The 11,545-nt window shown below is 37.0% G+C and overlaps 1 protein-coding gene across 4 annotated transcripts in view; it reads right to left on the bottom strand.

Moving 5' to 3' along the window:
• Window positions 1-11,545, bottom strand: part of LOC138139743 (3-hydroxy-3-methylglutaryl-coenzyme A reductase-like) — a 48,540-nt gene that overhangs the window by 10,177 nt on the left and 26,818 nt on the right. Inside the window, exon 1 of one of the 4 annotated variants that reach the window (XM_069060199.1) lies at window positions 429-573. The exons of 2 other annotated variants lie outside the window; for them this stretch is intronic. The gene's annotated coding sequence lies outside the window, so the exon portion shown is untranslated. Of the gene's footprint in view, window positions 1-317; window positions 400-428; window positions 574-11,545 lie in introns of those variants that run through there. One more of the 4 variants, XM_069060200.1, reaches the window with a different exon arrangement.

The following is an 11,545-nucleotide window of genomic DNA, read 5'->3' on the forward strand; positions in this document are numbered from 1 at the left end:
TGAACGCCGGGGGATTACAACAACACAAAATATGTTCATAAATTAATTGATCTTCAGAGAAGTAGATTCCATTAGCTGATGTCAAAATCAATAGCTACAAATTGGCGCAGAGCCTTTCTGTACACTCAAACTTCATATACGTGCCTGACACAATTTTAAAGCGGCAAAACACACAATTACATTTTTAGCCTCCGCTCTTCGACCGATCCTGATTTCTGATATGTCAGATGTCAGATAGGGATATGAAACTGACGTGATAACACTCGAACCGGATAATAAAGGCACGTATGCACGAAAATCTCTAATAATTATCATACCGCTTTGTACAACTCAACACAGAGAGACGACAAATTACTGACAGCTCCTCCACAAATGAAACTTGCAAGAACCCAGTGCGCTAAATTACTCAAGAATGACATGCCACTAACGTTTCGATAGTTTTAAGTCGTTTCCAAATCCACTCAACCATCACAGACATCGTGGTCTCACAACTGTTCTAAATATTAAGCGCCGTCTAAATATCATCTTCTATACGTAAAACTGTCGTACTTATCTATCGTGGAATAACTGACCTGTCACTCTCGAATTACATCACTGATAACTTATCTGACTGAAATATTAAAACGATTCGATTGCCCTCGCCCTGAGAGAGGTTCAACAACATCTTTTACGAAAAGGAATTCGTCTCGTCGGACTTGATCCTAAACGCACAATTTTACATTGTGACACACAAGTGATAGAAAATTTGACTTATCGGTTCACGTGATTTTCTCAAAATAGGAGCGTCAAATTGAAAGTGTAGCGTACATCGAGAATTACTTAAATATTAATATTTTCAGCAGAATGATTTATTATGTTTCAAACAATTGTCTCAAATTCGAATAAAAGGGACAACAAATTAAAAAAAAAAACATTATAAATACATACTAAACAATAATTAAAATAATTTCTTCGGTTTTCTGTTGAAGTTGATGATTTATGCCATTTTAAAATGTCTAAATAAAAAATAATTTTTACAATTTTAGTTTTATCTTGTGTTCCAAACAATTGTCCTAAGTTCCAATAAAGAGAATAACAAATTTAAAAAAAAAAACCTAAATATGTAAAGTTTGTGATTCGTGTTATTTTAAAATAACTAAATAAAAAATAATTTTTATACTTCCAGCTTATTTTGTGCCAAAACAATTATCTACAGGCTATCTATTAATGATTGGACTGGTCCAGCTTGCTATGAAAACTAACATATACAGGAGAACGCACACTTTATATGTAATTCTAAAGACCACTCAAATGGGGATATTTTGATATCAATCGACGCGTCTTGAAATGACGAATATTTGATATCCTTGCGCCAAATGTGTAACTCGATTAATAAAGTGACAAAATCGATAAAACTTGAAATATTTTCCAACTGATTTCTGTCAGAACACTTCATAAAACTGTCATTTGTAATTTATGGGGGATTACGGATTCGGCTATTTCCTTTTAAAGGCATTTTACTGGTTCAATGTCATCTTTGCAATTATACATCCTACTGTGAACCCTCTTAAGAAGTCAATTGCCCCCGTAAATAACTATCCTTATTTATGGAGTCCCAAAACTAACCCGAGAAGGGTATCTACCGCTCTCTTTCAGACTCATATAAAGTAAATGGAAGTTTTTGATTTTCAATTATAGATTTCGGCTTTATTTATAGAGTTAGCGTTTTGGCGCAATGGTATCAAATATTTGTCATTTCAAGACGCGTCGATTGATATCAAAATATCCCCATTTGAGTGGTCTTTAGAATTACATATAAAGTGTGCTTCTCCTTTTAGGAACACCTTGTCCCTGTTATGTCACTATACAATATATACTGCCTTTTTGTCTGCTTTCACAATTTTTGTTTTATGCTAGTGATAAATACGACCTAGACTGGACTGTCGAATTGAATCCATAGATCACCAGATTGTTGATAAACAAACTACGGATATTTGTGGAGTCTCTTCCACCCTTGCTATTATTGTTAACATAATTGTGGGTACTTGACTTAGGTTTATTGGGTGTCCGAATATTGTGTCGGCTACAGTAAACGTTCCGGTTGTTAAAAACCTATTTAACAAAGAATCATCCTGAATGTTGTCTGAATATTTTGCCTCGAATTTATTTTTATAATCGGATAATAAATACATACAGGGTTGCGATTATGGATCCGGCTCTGTCCTGCTAAAATGGTTTACGCTAGAACCCTGAAATTTTAAGTAGACTTAGGACTCATTAAAATTACCTATCAAATTAAAAACAAAAAAAAAACATCCAGAAGTTTTCAAAATATAAAGCCAACTTGATTTTTTTAAATGGGAACATAGGTTAAATGGGGCATCATTAAAAAGTTTATTTTTTTTAGAATTAAATGATAATTTAATTATTATAAAAAAAATAAGCTTTTTAAGGATGGCCCATTTAACCCATATTCCTATTAAAAAAAAATCAAGTTGGCTTTGTATTTTGAAAACTTATGGATAAAAAAATATTTTAAAACATTTGAAAAGTAGCTTTCAAGAATAAACCATCATCAACAAAATAAAGCTGAAATAAAATATAAAACATTAAAAACTACCCTCGCAAATTTTGCCTCTAAAACAATTTGTATTGAAAAATACAAATTTTTGGTGTTTATTAACTGTGATTAACTGCGATAAAGTGAATATAATATAAGGAACGGAAATTGGACTGAAAAGCGTGAACAAAACGTCATTAATGACAAAAGTGACGTTAATAATGAATTAAAATTGGGCATCTGTTTCAAAAAGGCGGCACAATAATATTTTTTCCAAAGCTGGCTTGACCCCCAACAATCAACTAGAGAAGGCAAAAATAATATTTTTTCCATAACAAAAAATAAATATAATATGTAGTTAATTTCGTTTTTGTTTGAAGTATGTTATTATTGAAAAATGTTTGAAATTATTTTAAAATGTCCAAACGGAAACTAATTTTTACAATCCCATTGAGTTACTACCAGTTAGTATGAGGCAAATCGGAGGACTTTGTCAAAAATGTATATGTACTTGGAAAAAATAAAAAACAAAAATGAAACTCACCACGGAATAAAAAATAATGAAAATTTCCTTATATTCAACTGTTGGGTGCGTTTATGAACTACTACTTCTTCACACCTGAACTCATAATGGTCCCAATTGCTTAACATTATTATTTTAGTTTAAAATTTTTTCAGCTTGTTGGTATGCCTTAATTTAAAAAAAAAGGAAGAAACTTGTTTATTGACGTCACAATATAATTTGGATACATAAATTACAACCTCTGACGATAATTGTAAATTTAAATTAGTAGAATTCTAATTCTTTCAACTAATTGATACCTACCGAAAGACGACAAACAAGGTTTCAGTGAGAGATTTTTAGACATTAGAATATTTATGTGTGAGTGTGGTGCACAGACGTGTTCTTCGTGCTCTCCGTTTTTAGCGCTCATACTGTGATTTACGCAAGTATATTTACATTACATATTTACATCTAATTTCGTATATCGTCGATTCCTCGTGAGTCTCATAAGAAACACCCAAATTGGTGCAATTTTGATTTGCAGCAGTTAATTGATTCATGACATTGGTGGCGTTTACTTGCTGGTATTATCGCCCGAGTTTTTGTTCACCGGAGATAAGTTTCTTTTAACGGCAGGCCGGGAGGCGAATGACTGCGTCCTTTCGCAGTATTCGCCTCAAATTTAATTTTTGTGCTCCGGGATTCGCCCCCGGGTTGGAGCGCTAATACAAATCATATTGCAAGATGGCGAGCGACTCGCCAACAATTTTCCCTGGTAAAGAGCAGGCGGTAGTTTGTAATGCTACCGACGGACTAATGTTACAGGACTATGTGAGAGCTATAGGTAGTATAGTATCTCCCAAGAACGTTTTATTTGCATCGAGAATCTCTAACGAACGAATTTGCATCTATTTAAGTAGTAAGTCTTTGGTTGATGACGTGGTCTTAAACCACTCATCCATCACCATCAATGACAAGGTCGTTGGGGTACGTCGGTTAATAAACCCTGCGCGTCGTATTATTTTGTCAAATGTTTGTCCATCAATTCCCCATCATGTTTTCGAGAATCAAATTAGAGCTCTTGGATTTACTGTACTTTCGCAAATGTCATTTGTCAGGGCAAGAATACTAGATGATGAATATTCACATGTCCTTAGTTTTCGCAGACAAATATATGTACAGCCGGATGACGCTATCGGGCTGCCAGATTCGGTCGTGTTAAAGTTCGATAATACAAATTACCGTATATTTATGACCTTCGACGATATATGTTTTAAGTGCAAAAGGATTGGCCATTATGCGAGCGACTGTCCACAAGACAGAGATGCTGACCTTGAAACATCTACCCCTAATGAGAACCCTACAACGCATGCTACGACTGACACTCTGGCAGGAAAGCGGCAAATGACGGATGACGACGAGACAGAGTTAAGCCCTTCAAACAGTACGAACGCGAATTCCGATAGCACCGGTAAATCCAAAAAGATAAGATCCAGTGACTCAGTGGAAAGCCTGACCTCTACTTCTGAACTGTTAATGCTTGCAAAAGATGCTGTTAATAACTCTGAGCAGTATCCAATTGACTTCGACCAAATGGTCGAGTTCATGGAGAAAGTCAGCGGTGAAACGGATATACTTGCTCTGGTACGATCTTTCACAAATGATACTCAAGGCGTAATTAACCTCTTGCATGATGTTTACAACGTGGTCCCCCACAAGAGCATCAAAAACAAGTGTCGAAAAATACAGAGGCGAATCCGGAAAGCCTTATTGTCTAAGGATTCGGTGAGCGCCGATGACCTGAACTTGAGTACCATAGTTGGCGAGCCGTAAATTCTAGTAAGGACAATTATTTTAACATAACAAAATTCACGTCAGACGCAAATTATTTATCCTGTAGTATAGCTTACACCAACATCGCATCACTTTTGGCAAAATACGATGATTTTTGTGCTTTTGTGGGTCGGGACGAGCCGTCCATCATTCTGTTGACCGAAACGTGGCTCTCATCTTCTATCCCCGACAGTTTGGTCTCCATAAGAGGTTACACACTATTCCGGAGGGATCGGTTCGGCAAGAGGGGTGGTGGTGTTTGTATGTACTTTGCGAACAGAGTTCTGACCAACTTTAAGATACAACCTATATCCGGGGACTTCCGCGGTATTGAAGCACTGTTTCTTGGGGTGCACAGCAAAACTGTATCATTTGTTTTGGGTTGCGTATACAGGCCACCTTCGTCGTCTATCAGTGACGACAAAATCTTGATTGATTTCATCAAAGGTCTGGCGGACACATCACAAAAGATTTTCATTTTCGGTGATTTTAATATGCCGGACTTGCTGTGGCCTTTGGACTCCAGCGGGCCATTCAGCAACTCATCTCAACTAATGGCTGATCTAATTATTAACAGCCACCTATGTCAACTTGTATCGGAACCCACAAGGTTCAGACTCAATCAGACACCATCCACTCTGGATTTAATCATTTCCTCAGATGATAATTCGCTCACAAATTTAAAATACCTGAGTCCAATTGGGATCTCAGATCACGTGACCCTGGGAATCGAGCTTCAGATCTATTCTTGTCCCAGATTGAAGACTGTTTCATTTGAGAGAACAGTGGTAGAATGGGCTGCGGTAAATCAGCATCTATCAGTTGTTGACTGGAATTTATTACTTTCTAATACTTCTATGACCCATAACTGGAAAGTTTTCAAAACCACTTTGCAAGACATGATTGCGCAGCACACTACTAGAGTAACTTTTAAAAGATCCTCAAAGAAGCCCTGGATCGACTCCAAGATTCTAAAGTTGATTAGGAAAAAACGATCATTGTGGCGTACCTTCAGGCGGACTGGGGCTGAATCTGATTATAAGACCCATAGAGCTTTCTCTAATAAACTTTCCACCACTATTAAGGAGGCTAGAACTAGATATGAGGCGAGTATTGCTAATTCCAAAGATACCAAACACTTTCACAAGCACATTCGCACTCAACTGTCGGGTCCAGTGGGAACTCCACAGGTCAGAGATATTACTGGCTCCGTGACAGACAACAGCGATGTTGTCGCCGACATTTTTGCCGATGTTTTTTCCAAAGTTTTTACGAAAGAATCACGGGACCGGATCCCCGCTGTCCCTGGCCCGCCCAATTCCACTTTTCTCTCGGATATCGATTTTCTTGAAACAGTAGTGTGCGAGAAAATCAGGAAATTGAAGGTGTCTAAGTCTCCAGGGCCGGACCTTATCACAGCCAAGGTTCTCTCAAACTGTGCCGCCGAACTCAGTGTCCCCTTGTCTGTTTTGATGAAGCAGTCGTTTAGTTCGGGGGTTCTACCTCCGGACTGGAGATCGGCAATAGTGCGTCCCATATTTAAAAAAGGTGACAAATTCGACGCTGCAAATTATAGACCTGTTAGTCTAACTTCCCTAGTGGTCAAGGCGATGGAGTCGATAATCTACGATCAGGTGGTTAGATTTCTTCTTGACTGTGATTTAATTCCATTGCAGCAACATGGCTTTCTACCAGGTAAATCTATCCAGTCTAACCTTCTCGCCTGTCTGGCAGATTGGACTAGGGAGGTTGATAACGGCAACTCGGTGGACGTACTGTATTTGGATTTCTCCAAGGCTTTTGATCGGGTTCCTAAGCGACGGCTAATCTCCAAACTACAGCACCTGGGAATATCAGGAAATCTCTTGGCGTGGATCAACGCTTTCTTAAGCGAACGTACTTTTTGTGTAAGGGTGGGCGAGTCATATAGTCGCCCTGTCAGGGTACACAGTGGGGTGCCGCAGGGTTCAGTGCTGGGACCCCTGCTTTTTATAGCCTATACTGCTGACCTTGGATGCATATTGAGATCGCCTTTTGCAATGTATGCTGATGATATTAAAGTATACAACATAAGCAACCAAAGTATGGCATTGGAGCAGGATCTCTTGGCCATTCATGACTGGTCCTGTGACTGGTTACTTCCTTTGAACTCGGATAAATGTGGCGTACTGCACATAGGTAACACCAACCCCAAACATATATATCGCATCAACGGCAAGGAACTGGCCAGTTTTGACAACTATCGTGATCTGGGTGTTACAGTCTCCTTTGATCTGTCTTGGTCCAATCATATTCTAAAAATAACTAAGAAGGCCAACTCCATGCTGTTCCTTCTAAACAAAGTCTTCCGCAAAAGTAGTCCAGCAATATTTGCGAAACTGTACAAGACATATGTCAGGCCTGTCTTGGAATTTGCGAACTGTGTTTGGACTCCTGTTTTACAGCGGGATATTCAATTGCTTGAGTCGGTTCAACGGAGAGCAACTAGAGTGCCGTTTGGCAGAAGCAGACCCCAGTATACAGCCAGGCTTTCTTTGATGGGCATTCCGAGTCTGTCAGCTAGGCGTGTGAGAGGTGACCTCCTGGTAGTTTTTCGCGCCTTGTCCTCTGAACAATCTCCTATTAGGCATTTGTTTACTCTGCACGAAGGGGGTCGCACACGTGGACACTCTTTGAAACTATTAAAGGACAGGTTCGTGACAACTGCAAGACAGTACTTTCTCACAAATAGAATTTTTGACCAATGGAATTCTCTTCCACCAGAGATTGTCAACTGTAAAACCGCTGATTCCTTTAAAGCAAAATATGACAGTCTCCTAAAGTCTAGACCACCAGATGGACTATAACGCTAAGCGCTACCTATACCAATAGCGCGGGCATAACAGGCTTCTGCCTCTGCCCGATCGCTGATCATAATAATAATAATAATAATAATTATAACTGTGCTCATACACACCGACCGCCAATTAAAACAACGATACATTTTATATCACAACAACATTTTATACACCAAAAAGACCATTGACTTTAAATGAATATGCATTCTTAATCAATATTTACATTTTTTTGAGATATTTGTTTTAATTAACTCTCACAACGTAAACTTTTGAAATAAAAATTACCAAAACGAATGCTACTCAATCTTACACTCGAAAATCGCAATTCCAATTTATAATTGAAGTAGAATAGATACAAAACTTACGATAATTGTACGTCCACTGGACAGTTTTAAAATATGTACAATCTTAAAAAAATTGTGCGTGTGTTAAAACAATATTAATAATTATAATTTATTAGATACAACACAAAGCAACACGTTCACAAAATTCATTCAAGAAATTTAAAATTAGACAAAATTCTGTCGAGTGTAGTTCATTACATGACGAACAAAACAAATAGAACCAACATTAAGTTATCACAGTTTAAAAGCGGGTATTGCAACTCAAACCCGTTAAAAGACAGTTACTACGTTTTTCAATTATGGCTATCAGACATAGTAAATATTACTATGGATTTACATAAACATTTTGTAGAAATAACGATTCAACGACTGTTGTTTGTTATGCCCAACTACATTTTGCTGATACACTGCGATTTTTTTCACGCATAATTTTTTTTATGGCACATCCGTCATATTATGCAATGTTATTTACTGGCTTAGGGTTTTACCGCGCTTAATTAAATTCAAAATCATGTTATTGTTCCTGCATATTTAATGGTGGCCTTCAAAATTAAAAAATTATATTACCTTTTGTTATAAATTTGACATATAAGTATAGTACTCCCAGAACTCTAACGTTTTATGGTAGGCAATACCGTTATGAAGTTAAACAGTTTAACCACGAATTTGGAAATGGCCGTAAATAAACAGACCTTTAAGGTTGGGTCTTTACCCTGGGGGCTCTAGATTTAGAAAGAGGGCAGACGGTACCAAGTAGTCTCTCTTGGACGAAGTGCTCCTCTTCTCACTAGGAGGTGTCAAATACTAATCCTCTATCATAAAACGTTAGAGTTCTGGGAGTACTATAGTTGCATACTGCCTGCTATGGAAAATCCAGATACTGTAATTTACTCGTAGATATCAATAACTAAATTAAACATTCAAAATTGTAAACCTTGCCACGATTCAGTTCCGACTGGCCTGAGGCTAAACATTAAAAATAAAATTGATATAAAATAAATTATTTTATTTTGCTTGTGTTGTTATATTTATTGACGTCACTATATAATCGAGTACATTTGCGTAAAAAATATAATTTAAGAATCCAGTCGCACAAATTATTTTAATAAACCTCAGAAATGTTGAAAAAATTACCAATTACCAAAACTAAAATTAACATTTTTTTTGGTAATTGATGGTTTTTGTGTATTTGCGCTTTTAAACTTTGTTACTGTGATGAAATACAGGGTTATTCAGAATACGAATTTACCTGAGGGCAATAGGCAGCCCAAAATACGCCTTCCATTGTCATTGACATCCTGACATCTTAATACGTCAACGTGAAAACAACAATGATTAGAGGAGAATAATTTTAAACGGTTTATTAAATAGGTACTACTATGCATTGTTCAAATTTCTTGCCGTTCTTTGCCTTCATCTTTTCCGAGATGGCCAGTTTCTTCATAATTCTCGTTCTTGGCCAAAGCCCAGTAAAACGTGAAATGTCAAGAAAACTTCAAAAACATTTAAGTAGCTTGATTACATGTTTTAAATATCGAAAAGATATTCCTTTTGCGTTGCCTACTGCCCTCAGGTAAATTCGTATCCTTATCTGAATAACCCTGTATGTTTGATTAAAAAATTTGTTATAATTGTGAACGTTTTATCGTTTTGGGTGAAAAAAAAGTTGCAAGTGTTCGACTTCAACGATGTTTTTTTATAAAATAAATATAAATAAAAATCGTTACAAAATTACATATTGCCAAATAAAATTGGTGTAAATCTGGGCTTCGACCTTGACAACATACGAAAATGCATAATGCAATAGCGTTGTTAGTGGTTCAAAAATAATAGACGAAATAGCAACATTCACCATCAACCTTAAAAGTGATTTCACAACGAAGCCGAACACATCGAAATCAAGTGTTTAATGGCGATACTGAATCAATAAATCCGTCGGCAATGTCAATGTCATTATAGAAATCGTGTTTTCTCAAAATTGAATCTAGGAAAAGCGGTTTTGCGAAATTCCAGTGTCGCAGCTTCGACTATCCTTTTAGTGAGTTTTAAGGATCCCTCGTCGACGTCAGGCAAGGTTTCGCTTTCGCAATATTTGCCGAACGAATTACACCTGACAATACTCGAAAACCCGAAAACAAACGCCAATTGGTTACATCATTTTTCAATGTCTTCGTTATTAATGTTGACAAAAGTGAGCATCCTGCGTGAGTCCTGATGTGTATGCGACCCAAACTTATAGCGCAATCGTAGAATATCAGTCAAGGTTGCCTACTTTCTCTCAGCGGCCAGTGCCCCAACACTTTTAATCACGAATTATCATAATGATAATAAATGATAAATAACGAATCGTGCAAGCCGAAAATATTTCGTCTCGGCCATTAAGAGAAATGAAAAACGACCGGCACAAAAAGTAAAAACGTTGAAAAGTGAAGCTGGATCGTTAATCGAAAGTGAAAAAATCCTCACCGGATCGACGCGTAAATAAAAATTACTTTCGAACGGTGATGATGAGAACAATCATTGGAAAAATATCGCTGACGTGTTAAAAATACCATTGTACTGAAAGGGAAATTGAAAACTTTCTTTCGCCACTTTTCAGAGATCGACGACTGCAAAGAAAACAACTCCATTTCGCTTATCATTCCTACCGCCGATATAAAATAAATTATTCTTACAAAATATCAATTAAAAAAAAATCAATTCAAACCCCTTTGATTGACAACAATTTTTAATAAACAAATCGTAGTCAATATTCTTTTCCCCATGTCTGTTTATTGTCGGATTTACTTAAATACGTCGTTACTGAACAATAATTTTCAAAAAAGTGTGACGTGTGGAGTTTCCTTGACAGTCTCGCATCAGTCCTTGAAACAATTTTGATCAGTCTCAAATTCTTCCATTAGAAAGTTCATTCAGTATCAGTTGTCCTTGAACCGTTCAAACCAAACAATCCCATACATTTTCGATAGGACTCAGATCTGGTTTACCGACTAATTTTTCACGAGGTTGTCGGCTGACCGTCGACAATACATAACAAGTGCACCTGTGAACTTAAAACAATTGCTTTTAAACTAAGGAGAGCTGATTTTACACGTTGATCATCTCCGGTCGTTGTCTTTGTTTCATCCTTGCCCCGACTTTTCGTTATTTTGTCAAAACAACTGTTAAGACCGCGGATTGTTGTGTCCTTAATGAACGAGCCACTCTTTTGATCGCAACCATTGTGGAGCTTCTCCACAAAATAAATGTCTCGTAATACTTCCAGCACCACTTATTTTAAAACGAATTATTTGAAAAACTGCTGTTGTTGGGGCGAAATGCGTATGTATGAATTGTTGAACGACTGACGGAAGTCTAAAGTGAAATATCGGAAATTAAACAATAGGTCTGGGGCGAGAAGAGCGATTGTTTTCCAAGTTGAACTAATTGTGTCTTGTATTAATTGTAAAAGAAGTTTTAGTTGAGCTGTTTCTGTAGTACGGTTGTA

Source organism: Tenebrio molitor, chromosome X (genome assembly GCF_963966145.1).
Source record: "Tenebrio molitor chromosome X, icTenMoli1.1, whole genome shotgun sequence".
NCBI classification, from domain to species: domain Eukaryota; kingdom Metazoa; phylum Arthropoda; class Insecta; order Coleoptera; family Tenebrionidae; genus Tenebrio; species Tenebrio molitor.